The 16,994-nt window shown below is 40.2% G+C and overlaps 1 protein-coding gene and 1 pseudogene across 5 annotated transcripts in view; one reads left to right on the top strand and one right to left on the bottom strand.

Moving 5' to 3' along the window:
• Positions 1-4,526, top strand: part of ZNF19 (zinc finger protein 19) — a 31,391-nt gene extending 26,865 nt beyond the window's left edge. For all 5 annotated transcript variants that reach the window (XM_061172619.1, XM_061172616.1, XM_061172618.1 and 2 more), the window contains 2 exons: positions 800-943; positions 4,456-4,526. The gene's annotated coding sequence lies outside the window, so the exon portion shown is untranslated. The remainder of the gene's footprint in view (positions 1-799; positions 944-4,455) is intronic.
• On the bottom strand, positions 749-16,291 carry LOC133077614 (protein enabled homolog; annotated as a pseudogene).
• Between the last annotated feature and the right edge of the window lie 703 nt (positions 16,292-16,994).

The following is a 16,994-nucleotide window of genomic DNA, read 5'->3' as shown; positions in this document are numbered from 1 at the left end:
GTGGCATATTCTGTTCCCCCAACATGGATGTACCCTAGTTTTCTTATGTGTTCATCTGTTGAAGGGCTGATTTCTTTAAGTTTTTAGCCATTCTGAATAGAGATACTATGCTTAATTGCATCCTTTTTGTTTGGACCTAGTTCTGCAGAGCAGTTGTCTAAATACTGGAGGCAGGATGTTGGCTCTTTAGGTGAGATTTGTTTAGCTTTGCAAAAATCTTCCAAAATGTCTTGCAGAGTAGCTGCATATTCATTTTACTGGCAGTGAAGGATAGTTCCCGTTGTTCCTCACACTCCATCAATTGGTAGTGTCTTTTTTTTTTTTCTTTTTGGAGTTCAGCAGTTTTAATAGTTGTGTAGTGCTATCTCATTGTTTTAATTTGTAATTCCCTAATGATATATGATGTTGAGTATATTTTTGTATGCTTACTTACTATCTACTTTGGCCAGGTCTCCATTCAGATTTTACCCATTTCTAATGGGGTTGTTTGTTCTATAGTTCTTGATATAATTTGAGTACAAATCCTTTATCAGGTAAGTGTTTTGCAAATCTTTTTCTTTCCATTTGTGGCTCGTCATGGGATTTTGGGCTCCATTTGAGTCTGAATTTTCAAATTTAGTGGATTCATCAGACCTGCCAGCTGAGAGCAGGGCCTCCAGTGGAAGGTAAGTGGCTGAGGCTTGCACTTCCCAACTGGCCAGCAGGTGGAGCCAAGTCCACCTCTCTGACTTTTGAGGCTCGTGCATGTTCAGCTGGAGGACTTGATTCCATGCAGCTGACAGGGGCTTGGTCTTCTCAGGATTCTCCAGGGCTTTGGCTTCTGGACAATGACTGGCTGAGTCAACACAGACAGAAGGTTGGTCTCCTCCGGACATACTAGTCCGTGCAGACAGGAGCCAGTGTCTTCAGGACCTGCTGGGAGGCACCGCTGCGGGAGTAAAAGGTAAAGAAAAAGTGGGGAGAAGCTTCCTGTATGTGGCTGACTGCTGAAAGGGGGTCTATTTTCAGAGAAGCCAGCAGACAATGGGCTTGATGTGGAAAACTGTGGATTTCAGGTTATTTTGTGTGTAGTGTAGACAGTTTCCAGTGTCTTTCTTTGGTGTGTGGTATCTAGTTTCTTTGGCATCAGTTTATTGAGGGGACTTTACCCCAGTGTATGTCCTTGGCAGCTTTGTCATAAATTAACTGACCACATACAGGTGGGTGTATTTCTGGGTTCTCTGTTCTGTTCCTCTGGTGCGTGTGCCTGTTTTTATGCCAATTCCACAGTTTTGGTTCCTGTAGCTTCATAGTGTAGTTAGAAGTCAGGGAGCGAGTTGACTCCAGCTGTGCCCTCTTCCTTAGGATTGCTTTGGCTATTTGGGGTCCTTTTTGGTTCCACACAGGATAGATAGGATTGTTTGTTCTGTTTCTGTGAAAAATGCCACTTTAATTATGTTAGAGATTGAACTGAATGTGTACACTGCTTTGGAGGGATGAACGTTTTAAGAATATTCTTCCAGTGCCTGATCACAGAATATTTTTATTTGTGTCTTCTTCGGTTTCTTTATTAGTGTCTTACAGTTTTCATTGTGCGTGTCTTTCACATCATTGGTTAAATCTATACCTAGGTATTTTGTTCTTTTTGATGCAGCTGTAAATGGGGTTGTTTTCTTAATTTTTCTTTCTGATACTTCTTTATTAGTGTTTAGAAACTCAACTGATTTTTGTGTATTGCTCTTGTATCATGCAACTTTACTAAATTCATGTATTACTTGTAACTTTTGGCAGTTTGATGTGGAAAATTGTAATTCAAAAATCCCTTTGTTTCTACCACATCCCAGGTCATCCACAACCCCCAAGACATAGTGACTACTAGTAATATAATCTTCCCACAGTACCTCTTAATAATATATGATTCCTACAAGAGCAATTAGCTTAACCATTTTGGGTGAACTGAATCTGGGTAGGGCTTGGCCTCATCATGAAGTTTGATGTCTTATCTATTCTTCTGGCATGGTGTTGACATGTTTTGAAAAGTTATTTACTTTCTACTAACTTCAAACATACAGAAACTTGCAGTAGCAGTACAATGTACTCTTTATTTGTAAGTTCAGATTCCCCAGTCATCACTGTTTTACCACATATGCCAATTTAAATGACTGCTTCCACTGTGTTTCACCCCAAAAAGGGACACTCTCCCAGGGAACACCCCTGTAACCCCCATATGAGAAATCATTACGGTTTTTACCTTCTAATCCAGTCCACTGGCCCACTTCCATCACCTGCCCCAAAGCATGAAGATGTCTTTTTCCATTCTGACCCAGTTTTCTTTTTCTGTAAGCAATCTTGAGACTTCCCCTCATTTTCACAGCCTTGATGGATTTAAAGCACACAAGATGAGTATGATCTGGGTGGCCTTTTCTGCATGGCTTCTTTCTCTTAGGATGTTTTCAATATTCATACATGTTGTAACTTGTATCAGTACTTCATTCACATTTTCCATTGTGATTAAATGTCAAACATAACATTTACCACTTAAACCATTTAAAGTATATAGTTCTATGACATTCACATTTATATTATTGTACAAATATCCTCACCATCCATCTCCTGTACTTTTTTTTCCAAGTGAAACTGCATCCATTAAACACTAACTCCCTTCAACCCTTGTCAACCACATTCTATTTTCTGTCTCTGAATTTCACTTCTCTGGATACCTCATAGAAGTGGGATCATATAATATTCGTCCTTTTGTGACAGGGTTATTTCACTTAGCATAATGACTTTATTAAGCCTTATACATGTTGTAGCATGTGTCTGAATTTCCTTAGTTTTTAAGGCTGAATAATGTACCTTTGTGTATATATCACATTTTGCTTATCAATTCATCTATCCATGGACACTTGGGTTGCTTGCACCTTTTGGCCAGTGTAATGCTCCTGTGAATATGGGTGTACAAATATCTGTTTAACTAACTCCCTCCTTTCAAACCTTTTGGGTATATACCCTGAAGTGGAAGTGATGAATCATACTTTGTTTTTGACGAACTGCCATACTGTTTTTCCACAGCAGATGGCACCATTTTGCTATATTTCTGTGTATGGCAGAATAATATGGAACTTTATAGATCTACCCTCTTTTGCTTATCCATTCATCCACTGATGGATATTTGAATTGTTTCTACCATTGGGCCAATGTCAGCAATGCTGCTATGAATATTCATGTACAAGTTTTTGTTTGAACTCCTGTTTTCAATTCTTTGTGTCATATATCTAGGCATTGAGTTCTTGAACCAGACTCTTAATTGTATTTTACCTTTTTTGAGGAAATGCCAAACTATACATTTCCACAAGCAATGTGTAAGGGGGTTCCAATTTCTCTACATTGTTGCCAGCATTTTTGTTTGTTCTTGATTATAACCATTTATTACATGTAAGTGGATGTCACTTTGTGGTTTTAATTTGCATGTCCATCATAACATTAAAGAAATATACCTAAGAGGGTTTTATTAGACTCTCAAACCTCAGGATACTGCTTAGTAGACATAGCTGTTGTATAACCAAAAACTATTCACATTCTCTTTAAACAAATTTTAAAAACCATTAAGCACAAAAACGATCCACCAAAATTCATTACAATATCACAACCACTCAATTAACCCAGTTAACCCAAGCCCACCATAAATTTGTGAAGGTTTTGAAGAAAGACCTACAAAACTACCAAAATAGTACTTAAAACAAATACAGTGTGTGTCATCATTATTCTTAAATGCAGTGTAATCATGGCCAATGACTTGAAAAATCATCATTGTATTTCAGCTATAGGAACACTAATGACCAACATTTAAAAATCCCACCCATTAATCAGAATTGTTAATAATGCATATAATGATCTACCAGCCCCATCAAATAGCTCATCATGATGAAAATTTCATCCCTGCTTTATATTTAATTTTACAAATCTTGACAGGGTTCTTTTTTTTTTTTTTGGCTGCGTTGGGTCTTTGTTGCTGTGCATGGGCTTTCTCTAGTTGTGGTGAGTGGGGGCTACTCTTTGTTGTGGTGCGCAGGCTTCTCATTGCAGTGGCTTCTTTTGTTGCAGAGCACGGGCTCTAGGGCGCGTGGGCTTCAGCAGTTGTGGCACATGGGCTCAGTAGTTGTGGCTCGCAGGCTCTAGAGCACAGGCTCAGTAGTTGTGGTGCACAGACTTAGTTGCTCCGCATGTAGGATCTTCCCAGACCAGGGCTTGAACCCGTGTCTCCTGCATTGGCAGGCGGATTCTTAACCACTGCGCCACCAGGGAAGCCTGACAGGGTTATTCTTAACAATACATTATATACATCAGATACAGTAACTGCCTTCTCATCTATAACTCCTATCTACCAAAACATAAACTATGGATGAATTATCTGATATGTATATGCAAACGGACCTTTCCTATTCTTATTGTTTGTTTGCTTATTTATCCATGTAGGGAGAGGCCTGTATTATGGATCTTACACCTTCCTAGAGATATGAAACAACGGAATCATCCTACTATTTAAGGTAATAGTCCAGCATCCTTTTGAAGAACATCAGTCATTACAAGTCTCCTTTCAGTAATTCCTTACATTGGCATTAACCTAGTCAAATGACTCTTAGGAGGATTCTCAGTTGATAAAGCCACCCTTCCCCTATTCTTCACGTTCCACTTTATCCTCCCATTCATTATTGCAGCTTTAGCAGTTCTTCACCTATTATTCCTTCATGAAACAGGCTCTAATAATCCAACAGGGATCTCATCCTATATGGACAAAATCCCATTTTATCCATACTACACAATTAAGGATATCTTGGGTGCCTTGTTCCTATCTGTAATCTTACTAATACTAGTACTAGTCTCACCTGACCTTCTAGGTAGAGACAGTTATACTCCACCTAACCTCCTCAGCACTCTCCCTCACATCAAACGAGAATGATACTTATTTTCATATGCAATTCTGTGATCTATTCACAACAAATAGGAAGTATACTAGCATTAACCATCTCATTCCTAATTTGATTGATTGTCCCAGTACTTCATACAGTGAAACAATGAAGTACAACATTATGACCTCTTAGCCAATGTTTATTCTGAGTACTTGTAGGGGACCTATTAACAGTAACATGAATTGGAAGACAAACCATTGATCACCCATTTATTATCATCGGACAAACAGGATCTATTCTATACTTTCTTACAATTATAGCCCTTATACCACTAACAACCATTATTGAAAATAACCTCAGAAAATGAAGAGTCTTTGTAGTATATTTATTACTTTGTTCTTCTAAACCAGAAAAGGAAAACAACATTTTTCCCTAAGACTCGAGGAAGAAGCTCCAGCCCCACCATCAACACCCGAAGCTGAAATTCCACTTCAACAATTCCCTGAACAACTTGCTTATGGGACATTAACACTGTCTTTAAGTACTGTGTAAGTATTTAAAAGTGACATCTTGAAAACTAACATTACTGTGTACTTTGTGCATTTTGTGCCCTTCCACATGTGTAAGTATATACACCTTATGCATAATACATGATATGTATAATCATAAATTAATTATCCCATGTATACAAGCAAGTACATCAGCCTAGTGATATTACATACACATTAAACAGTTCAACTCACATTAGATTCCAGCGGTAATTGAAGTGATTGATATTACACAGGACATATGTTTATTAATCATACATATCACATAGTCAAATCATTTCCAGTCATCATGCTTATCATAACTGATAACCAGAGCTTAATCATCAAGCCACAATCAATCAACCCGTCCACAGACATGCGTCTCTCCTCATTCTAGGCCAGTGAACCATGAGGATTTCTATAAATGAACTATATCTGGCATCTGGTTCTTATTACTTCAGGCCCATCTCACCTAAAATCGTCTACTCTTTCCCCTTCAATAATACACCTCGATGGACTAATGACTAATCAGCCATGTACACACATAACTGGTTTCATGCTTTTGGTATTTTTAAATTGGGGGGCATGCTGTGACTCAGCTCTGGCCATCAGAGGTCTTAACACTGCCGAGAAACTTGTAGCTGAGCTTGAATTGAGTATTATTTTCCAACATCATCTACCATAATATGTTGTTGTGTCAATGGTCACAGGATATAGAGCAATTACACACATACCACACAGGCACACTCATATCTGGTAAACAGCTTGCTTAATCAAACACCTACCCCACTAATTCTCATACTTTATATGCCATTATCACCCTGCCAAACCCCCAAAACAAGTCAAAGCATATAAGATTCAACTAACTCACCTAACAAACATACTGCCCTCACTTCGCCAACCCAAAGTAAGCATAACTCCAAACTTGCCTCTTAACTATACCATTGAATTACGTACATATGTAAGGCTTATATAGACAGCCATCCCCCTTGATCTGTCATTTACCTCAAACAAAATTAAAATTACATTTTAATAATCTCCACAAGAAAAAAATTATTTCAATATTTTAACAACACATTGTCAATTAATTACATAAATATGATACATACAGAATCCTACTCAACCTCATGATGAAGCTTAATAATTAAAGCAAGGCACTGTAAATACCTAGTTGAGTTTACTAACTCCATAAGCCCATAGATTTGGTCCTACACTTTCTATTAATTTCAAATAAAATTACACATGAAAGTATCTGCATCCCAGTGAGAATGTCCTTTAAATCCAAAAAGATTAAAAGGAGCAGGCATCAAGCACACTAAAAAGTAGCTCAAAACAACTTACTTAACTACACCCTTATGGGAAATGGCAGTGATAATATAACTTACTCAAAAACTTTTGTTTTTGGCTTAATTTTTAACTAATTAGGGTTGATAAATTTCGTGTCAGCCACCTTGGTCATAAGATTAACCCATGTTAATAGAAATCCAGTGAAAAGCGTGTTAAAGATTACCCCAAAATAAAATGAAGTCCTAGCTAAGCTGTAAAAAGCCATAGCTAGGGGCTTCCCTGGTGGCGCAGTGGTTGAGAATCTGCCTGCTAATGCAGGGAACACGGGTTCGAGCCCTGGTCTGGGAAGATCCCACATGCCGCGGAGCAACTAGGCCCGTGAGCCACAACTGCTGAGCCTGCGCGTCTGGAGCCTGTGCTCCACAAGAGGAGAGGCCACGATAGTGAGAGGCCCGCGCACCGCGATGAAGAATGGCCCCCGCTTGCCGCAGCTAGAGGAAGCCCTCGCACAGAAACGAAGACCCAACACAGCCAAATAAATAAATAAATAAATAAATAATAATTAAAGGTGCTAATAATTTAAAAAAAAAAAAAAAAAAAGCCATAGCTAAAACAAAAATAAGCTATGAAAGTGACTTTCACATTTCTGATTACACGACAGCTAAGATCTAAACTGGGATTAGATATCCCACTATGCTTAGCCGTAAATTCAAATAATTATAACAATAAAATGATTTGCTAGAATACTACCAGCATCAACCTAAAAGTCAAAAGACTTGGCAGTGATTCATACTCCTCTAGAGGAACCTATTCTGTAATTGATAAACTCTGATAAACCTCACCAGCCCTAAGTATTGCCATCCTCAGGAAACTTTGGTAAAGAACAATAGTAAGCAAAATTATCAGACATCAAAACGTTAGATCAAGTTGTAACCTCTGGGAGGGGAAGAAATAGGCTATATTTTGTACCTCAGGAACATAAAATAATTTATATAAAAGTCTGTATGAAATAAAAAACCAAAGGAGGATTTACTAGTAAATTGAGAATAGTGTGCTTAATTGAATCAGGCAGTGAAGCACGCACACACACACACACACACACACACACACACACACACTGACTCCCCCCTTTGAAGTTATGAAGTGATAACTTCATATCCCAGTAATAAGTTCCAAACATACAAGAGGAGGTAGGTTGTAATGAGCATACTGGAAAGTATGCTTGGATGAATCAAAGTGTAGCTTAAAGAAAAGTACCTGGTTTACACCCAGGAGATTTCATACTGCATGAACACTTTGTACTGAAACTAGCCCAAACTTCCCACCAAATTCAACTACCATAAGTGAATTAAACATTCATTCAACATCTAAAGTATAGGAGACAGAAATTTAAATCTGGTGCTACAGACAAAGTATGCTAAGGAAATGATGAAAGAAGTACTAAAAGTACCAAAAAGCAAAGCTTACCTCTTTTACCTTTTGCATAATGATTTAACTAGAAAACTTTAACATAGAGAACGTAAGTTAGATAACCTGAAAGCAGATGAGCTACTTATGAACAGTTTACAAGAACAAACTCACCTATATGGCAAAATAGTGAGAAGATTTACAAGTAAAGGTGACAAGCCTAACAAGCCTAATGATAGCTGGTTGTCTAGAAAAGAATTTTAGTTCAACTTTAAATATTACTTAAGAAACATAACTTTTATTATGACTTTAAATGTTATTCAAAAAAGGTACAGCTTTTAGTATCAGGATACACAGTTCCGCAGAGAGTAAGCATAAACAATACTTGGTTTAAAAGCAGCCACCAATTACAGAAGTGTTCAAGGTCAACCACACATTCATCTTAAATACCAATAGTAAATAAACCAACCCTAATTTAATACTGGACTAATCTATTAATTAATAGAAGCAATACTGTCAGTATGAGTAACAAGTAGTATTGCTCCTTGCACGTGCTTCTATCAGAACATCAACCTACTGAGCGTTAACAGTAAAATAAACCTAAACCAATACCTAGTTATTTATTAAAACAACTGTTAAACCCAACACAGGCATGCATTTAAGGAAAGATTTTAAAAAGTAAAAGGAACTCAGCAATCACAAACCCTGCTCCTTTATAAAAAAACATTACCTCTGGCACTTCTAGTATTAGAGGCACCGCCTGCCCAGTGACATCTGTTTAACAGTCATGGTATCCTGAGTGTGGAAAGGTAGCATAGTCCTTTATTCTCTAAATAAGGACCTGTATAACTGATCACACGAGAGTATTACTGTCTCTTTTAATCAGTGAAATTGACCTTCCCGTGAAGAGGCAGGAATAATATGAGAAGACCCTATGGAGATTTAATTGATTAATTAATCCAAAAAAATAAACAATAACTGTACTTTAAGGAAAAACATAGCCTTTTTTTTTTTTAACGTGTATACTGCAGTTTTATTTCAGTTGCACAAACGAAGTTCTCGTGTAGGAAATATAAATGAAACAGTACAGTAAAAATAGCAGAGAACCAAAAACTCTAAAAAGGAAGTACACCTAAAGCACAAGAATTAGTGTTTAGTTTTTCATCGTCAGTTTTGTTTGACACTTAATGCTTGCAAATTTTGAAACAAACTTTGAGATCATAATGACTATTCTGAAGAGATTTCAGCACCAGCACTAAAATTTGTACATTCAGTTGGTTTGCAATTGACTTGTTAGCTATTTAAATAGTGTATAGTACAGACTTCTCACAGGTCAGATCACCTTCCTGTAATTAGAAAGGATCCCCTAAACTGCACTCAGCTTAAGACATCCAATGTACAAGGGCATGAAAACCATCATAATAATGTGGCTCCAAGTAACAGTTTTGATAAGGAAAATAACCTAAGCCTCTGTTTCCAATTTTAATTACTGAAATCTCTAACAATGACAAAACTGTCACAGGACAGTAAATGTATACAGTAATTCAATAAAACTTCTTGGAAAGAACACATTTAGCAATCTGAGATAATGCAGAATGACAGGAAATAAAACGTGATTCAACACTGGTTCTTTCTGTTGTTTTTACACAGACATCATGTTACTATTAGACCAAGGCACAAAACGTTTAGTGCATAAACCAGTTTCTGGGCTTCCCTGGTGGCGCAGTGGTTGAGAATCTGCCTGCCAATGCAGGGGACACGGGTTCGAGCCCTGGTCTGGGAAGATCCCACATGCCGTGGAGCAACTGGGCCCGCTTGCCACAACTACTGAGCCTGCGCGTCTGGAGCCTGTGCTCCGCAACAGGAGAGGCCGCAATAGTGAGAGGCCCGCGCACCGCGATGAAGAGTGGCCCCCGCTCGCCGCAACTAGAGAAAGCCCTCGCACAGAAACGAAGACCCAACACAGCCATAAGTAAATAAATAAATTAATTAAAAAAAAAAAAAAAACCAGTTTCTTTTTTAAGATCTAGCATTTTTATCGTAGTCTTTTATCTTACTTTGGACCACTTGTACCCAATACTCTATCCTACTATAGATTGTTTAACTTAATCAACAAAATCCAAAGTGATTTCTGACTAGATTTATGGGGGACATAAACATTTATATCATCGGGACTTCCTTGGTGGTCCAGTGGTAAAGAATGCACCTTACAATACAGGGGACGCGGGTTCAATCCCTGGTTTGGGAACTAAGATTCCACATGCCGTAGGGCAACTAAGCCCACGCGCCACAACTACTGAGCTCACGCGCCTCAACTAGGGCCTGTGTGCCGCAAACTACAGAGCCCACGCACCCTGGAACCTCCGCGCTACAACTAGAGAGAAGCCTGCGCGCCACAATGAAAGATCCTACATGCTGCAACTAAGACCTGATGCATCCAAAAATAAAAATAAATCTTTAATTAAAAAAAATTCATATCAAAGTGTTTGCATAACCAAAAGTACAATAATAAAGATGAAAATGCCTCCTATTTCTTTTAGAAAGTAGTACTTCATAAGCTTGCTGCATCTTTAATGTCTTTACTATTGGATGACAATGAATAGTTGGTAGAAAAAAAGAACTGTATACTTGAATTATGATAGCTCATCCGTCACAAATTAATCTAAAAATGAAGTTTCTACAGAAACAGGAACTATCTTAACAAGGAAAAAAAATTCCTTCATTCAAACCTCTTTGAAGTGGTAATGGCTGCAAACCTGCAGCATTTAGAAAACTATGCTATCAACAAGCTCTGTCTTATGAATTTAGATTAAGAAATCTAGAAAGCAGATGAAAGTGGATTATTTCTTCAAAATTTTAGTACAACTACTGATAACCAAAGATTTCAAAGCAAATATGGCACATAACTCAAGCATAAATCAAGATGGAGCCTGGAGAATTTTTGATTTCCTAAATTTTCAAAAAATTCTATCATTGCAACATACAGGATTTCTCCCCTATTTTAATCTTAAAAGTGTCAAAGAAAAGGGAGTGCATAACATACACACATGTGAGTGCCCACACAAACACGCACGCACACATGCACACGGTGGTAAGTAGAGTATCTAGTTCCTTCTTCCCACCACCTAAGTCTATTAAAAGAAAATTATGCAGGACCCCTCGTTTTCCCTTTATATAATGATTTCTGTGACATTAATTGCTGCCATCATTGTTACTTTTTTAGTATTTCAACATAACAAAAATTCAAAAGCAGCTTTGTAGTCAGGAACGTGTACCTGAACACCTGTATAACTGCAGGGCCCCTAGGTAATAATAACTGCCAAATTCAGGGATCGAACTTTTGAGTTCCACAGTAAGATATAATTCATGTGAAGCTCAGAATCATGTTTCAGACCATTGAACTTACTGAAGTTAAAATACAAATAGCCAAAGACATGATGTAAAAGATTAAGTACTTGGTTCTGTTAAGATATTTATCAAAGTCACAAAATATTCCTCATTATTATTCATGCAGATAATTGAGAAAAAAAGATAGTACAGAAGTTAACTTTAAATAAAAAATTATTCCTTCCCTTCCTCCCACTCCTCTATACTCTACAAAATGTTTTCCCTAGGACTAAGCCTTGAAAAGGCCACTATATATTAGTTTGACATGCATTGCTGTCTGCAATTTAAAAAGCTAATTTTGTGGAGGTTGTAATTACATTACAAAAATGTCTGCAGGCATTAATCTAAAGGTCAAAAACCTACAGTAAATCTACAATATATTGTTTTACATTTGACCACTGGTTTGTGTTATGTAGGAGTCATAGATTTGGTAAAGCACTGTAACAATTCAGGAAGGCATCTAAATCTTTAAATTCTGGATGAATTTTATGTTTGAATCTACAAAATTGCATGAAGGCTAACTCGAGAGACTTCTATCATTCTAAAATTCCTCACTCTGGACAAATCATTTCTAGGACTCTTTCTTATAAATATCACCCTTTGAAAGCAAATACAATTCCTTTTGTTCCACACTTTATGATCTTAACTACACAGGGCTGATCTCAATTATTCATGGAATGTTAAATATGATAGGAAGACAAACCTGAGAGAAGCGTTTACAATACAATAGCCTAACTTGCTAAATTCTTCATCAGCATTCTCTGAAAAAAACTTCTCAAGCCTTTCTCCTCTTTATTTTAGCAATGGATTGTGGAAAATGTGCGGTTTTCTCTTGACATGAAAATATTTCATTGCAGTCATCTTGCCTGATGGGTTTAGTATTTTCTGCATAACTGATACAAGAACTCCTATGCGACTCTCTTCCATCCTGTTGTAAAAGTCAGAAAAAAGCAACAAACTGGGAGGGAAATGGCTTATCGCCAGAGTAGTAATGTCTGAAGGCTTTCAAAGTATGTTGGTTTTTCCCTCCTTCTGACTGTTTATTTCCATTTTCTTCTTACAGCTCACAAAATGTAGGGGTTTTGTTGTTATTAACAGTTGTTTGTAGGGTTTTTTTTTTTTTTTTTTTTTTTAATTTTTTTTTTTTTCTGAAACAACTTTTCTTTTCTTTTTTAAACTTTGGGTTTTTATTTATTTATGGCTGTGTTGGGTCTTCGTCTCTGTGCGAGAGCTCTCCCCAGCTGCGGCAAGTGGGGGCCACTCCTCATCGCGGTGCGCGGGCCTCTCACCATCGCGGCCTCTCTTGCTGCGGAGCACAGGCTCCAGACGCGCAGGCTCAGCAGCTGTGGCTCACGGGCCCAGTCGCTCCGCGGCATGTGGGATCCTCCCAGACCAGGGCTCAAACCCGTGTCCCCTGCATTGGCAGGCAGACTCTCAACCACTGCGCCACCAGGGAAGCCCGGGTTTTTTTTTTTTTTTCCCTCCAGATTGAAGTCCTATCTCTCCTTAGTTTGTTTCTCCGTGCAGTGTTTGACTTGCTCGGTTCCTGCCTGATTGCATCAATGAGCTCTTCTTTTAGTTAATTCTTTTCTCAGTTCATCTAGAATGTTCTGCTTCAGCCTGTCATAGTCCAGTCCCTCTGTCTGGACTCCGCTGGCACTGGGCTCTGACGAGGGCGCAGATTTTGGTCTGGAAATAACAGGTGACTTGCTGCCATTCATTGTATTTGTTCTTTCCCAAGGTTTTGTCGGTTCAGGTGTACTTGTTGAAGAGGCCTTAGAAGTTACAGGCTCTGAATTTTCATTTTTGTCCTGATTTTGTTCTGTTTGTATTGATCCCTTTTCAGCAATTCTTCTCCTCCTGGCCAGCAGGGCACTCACTTCTTCCATTAAACCACTACCCCTAAAGGAAGGGGTCCATTTCCACGACCCGTATCTGTTAGATGATGCTGAATTCACACCAGTGGTATTCCCTCCACTTGGGAAGGAGGCGTCCTCCATCCGCAACACTTTCCTAAGTTTTGCTCCAGCAATTGCAGCTGCAAGTCCAGTTAAAGGGCGATTGTCTTCAGACATGGATCCCGAAAAAAATCCAGATGCAGGGAGGGGAGGAGCAGGTGGTGGAGAAGGAGAGGTACTTGATTAAGAAGAGGCGGTGGATGAGGTGGAGGCGGGGGCCCTGAGGTTGGATATAGAGGAGGCAGAAGGGTCCTGGGGGAGGAGGGAGTGCGGCTGATGCCTGGGCAGGACCTGATGGGAGTGGAGGAGGGGGTGGAGGTGCAGGTGGCCCCAAGACAATGCCCTGTTGGGCTGGAGTCTCGGCTGGCTGAGAGGCTGCCTGCAAGTCTGGCTCAGAAGCAGAAGAGTCTCCCAGTACAGAGCTTAGAGGAGTCTCCACAGAGGCAGAGGCAGGGGCAGCAGCATCTGATATTCTTTGCTCTCACTCCCATCCCAGCTGCTCCCTTTCTGGCTGCTCTGGATGCTCTCGTTCTTGCCTTTCCTGGTCCAGCCTCTCCAGCCTCTCCCGCTCTCGCCTCTCCCACTCCAGGTGATCCTGCTGTTGCCTTTCTTGTCTCTCTCTCTCCAGCTGTTCCTGTTCCAGTCGCTCCCTCTCCAGCCTTTCCCTTTCTAACCTCTCCCTCTCCAGTCTCTCCCTTTCCATTCTTTCTCTCTAGCCTGTCCCACTCCAGCTCCTTTTGATGTTGCTGTTCTCGTTGTTGCCTTCTTTGAATTTCCAATTCTTCTTGTGATGGGCCATTCTGAACTTGGGCAGGTAGCTGTGAATTTTGTCTAGGCGACGTTGGCCGTTTCCTGTGAATTCAACACTTCTAAGGCATGCATCATGGCACTTGCGAAGACACTGGCATCTTCTTTGCTGCCAAAGTTGAGACCATACACCTGTCTAGCGTCCCACCATTGGTGGAAGGTCTGTGTTGCTTGACTGTACTTCAGCCCTTTAGGAATGGCACAATTTATCACGACCTGATGGTCCTGAATCTTCCTGCCCACCACTCTGAATGTGTTGTTCCATGTATGACAATACATATGAACTGTGCTGAACCCAGCTGAACCACCAGCTGGTACCCACTTTTTATTGGCATCATTGTAAACCATCACAGCAGCTCTTGCCTGACAGATACACTTAAAATAATAAGTGAACAGAGTATCGTGCCATTCCGTTCTGGTCTGCAGAGTCGCTGCTGAAAAATCAGCTGATAACCTTATGGGAGTTCCCTTGTATGTTATTTTGTTGCTTTTCCCTTGATGCTTTTAATATTTTCTCTTTAATTGTTGTCATCTTGATCACAGCGCAGCATGGTGTATTCCTCCGTGGGTTTATCCTGTATGGAACTCTCCGTGCTTCATTCTTTTTTCTGCTCCACAGTAGTGACTTCCCCTACTCTGTCTTCCAGCTCACTGATCCGTTCTGCTTCATTTACTCTACTATTGATTCCTTCTAGTGTGTTTTTCATTTCAGTTATTGTATTCTTCAACTGTTTGGCTGTTCTTTATATTTTCTAACTCTTTGTTAAAAAACCCTTGTAACTTATCGATCTGTGCATCCATTTTTCTCCCAAGCTCTTGGATCACCTTTACAATCATTACTCTGAACCCTTTCTCAGGTAGATTGCTTACCTCCACATCACTTAGTTCTTCTGGGGTTTTATCTTGGTCCTTCATCTGAAACACATTCCTCTGCCACCTCATTTTGGGTTAATTACCTTTCTCGACTTTGGAGAAGTAGCCCTCTGTAGGAGACGTCCTGTGTGTCCCAGCAGTGCACTCCTCTCTCGTCACTCAAGGGCCAGGGGCCCCAGGGTAGTGTCCGGCCTGCGTTTGAGACTACAGGCTGCTGGGTTGTAGTTTTCTTCCTTCTGGTTTCTGCCCCCCGTGGGTGAGGCTGGTCTAGAAGCTTGGGTAGGCTTCCTGGTGGGAAGGGCAGATGCCTGCCCACTGGTGGGCGGAGCTGGGCCCTGGCCCTCTGGTGGGCAGGGCTAGGGGCGTGTCTAGAGGCGGCTGTGGGATCAGGAAGTCTCTAGGCAGCCGGTCTGCTAATGGGTGGGGCTGTGTTCCCACCCGGTTAGTTGTTTGGCCTGAGGCATCTGGCACTGAAGCCTACAGGCTGTTGGGTGGGGCCGGGTCTTGGTGCTCGAGGAGAGTTCATGCAGATGAACAATCCCCTTCTGCCACCAGCTTTTATGACCCCAGCATGAGCCACAGCCACCCCCCATCTGCCCAGGAGACCCTCCAAGACCAGCAGGTAGGTCTCACCCAGGCTCCTATGAGGTTACTGCTTTTGCCCTTGGTCCTGGTGCACGTGAGATTTTGTGCGATACCTTCAGGAGTTAAGTCTCTGTGTCCCCCAGTCCTGTGGAGCTCTGCATTAAGTTAAGCTCCGCTGGCCTTCAAATCCAGATGCTCTGGCGGGCTCCTCTTCCCAACACCAGACCCCCAAGCTTGGAAGCCTGATGTGGGCCTCAGAACTCTCACTCCTGTGGGAGAGCCTCTGCAGTGTAATTATTCTCCAGTGTGTGGGTCACCCATGGGTGGGGGTGGGGGGATGGGGGGGATTTGATTATATTGCGAGTACGCCCCTCCTACCGTCTCATTGTGGTCTCTTCTTTATCCCTTTAGATGTACAAGATATTTTTTGGTAGGTTCCAGTCTTTTTTTTAATCAATGGTTGTTCAGCAGTCAGTTGTGATATTGGCGTGTTCATGAGAAGGAGGTAAGCTCAAGGTCCTGCCACTCTGCCGTCCTGAAAGCCTCCAACATAGCTTTTAATGGATTAACAGTTTTGGTTGGGGTAACCTTAGAGAATAAAACATCGGAGTGATTAAAATTTAGACCAGCTAGTCAAAATGCTTTATCACTATTGATCCAAAATATTGATAAGTGGAATAAGTTACCCTAGGAGTAGCAGCACAATTGTAGGGTTCATACTGACGATGAGGTTTATGACCTTGATGCTGGATCAGTACATCCCAATAGTATAACTGCTATTAACGGTCTGTTCAGTGATTAGTAAAGTCCTGTTTGATCTGAGTTCAGACTGGAGTAATTCCAGTCGGTTTCTATTCTATATTTCTCTCAGTATGAAAGAACAAGAGAAATAAGGCCTTTTACAAAATGTCTTCAAACGAATTGATGATATAATCTCAATTCAATTAATTTATACATACCCCACTATAGAACAGGGTTTGTTAGGGTGGTAGAGCCCGGTAATTGTGTAAAACTAAAACCTTTATCTGCAGAGGTTCAAGTCCTTTTCCTTCGGAAATATTTATAATCTGCATTCTTTCACTAATTCTACTTTTACTAGCTGTAGCATTCCTCACATTAATGGAACGGAAATTCCTAGGCTATATACAAATCCAGAAGGGGCCACACATCGTCAGCCCTTATGGATTATCACAACCCATTGCTGATACAGTCAGATTATTTATTAAAGAAACACTATGACCATCAATCTCATCAATTTCTGTATTTATTATCGC

The sequence above is a fragment of the Eubalaena glacialis genome, chromosome 18 (genome assembly GCF_028564815.1).
Source record: "Eubalaena glacialis isolate mEubGla1 chromosome 18, mEubGla1.1.hap2.+ XY, whole genome shotgun sequence".
NCBI classification, from domain to species: Eukaryota; Metazoa; Chordata; class Mammalia; order Artiodactyla; family Balaenidae; genus Eubalaena; species Eubalaena glacialis.
This window is presented reverse-complemented; position numbering and strand designations above follow the sequence as displayed.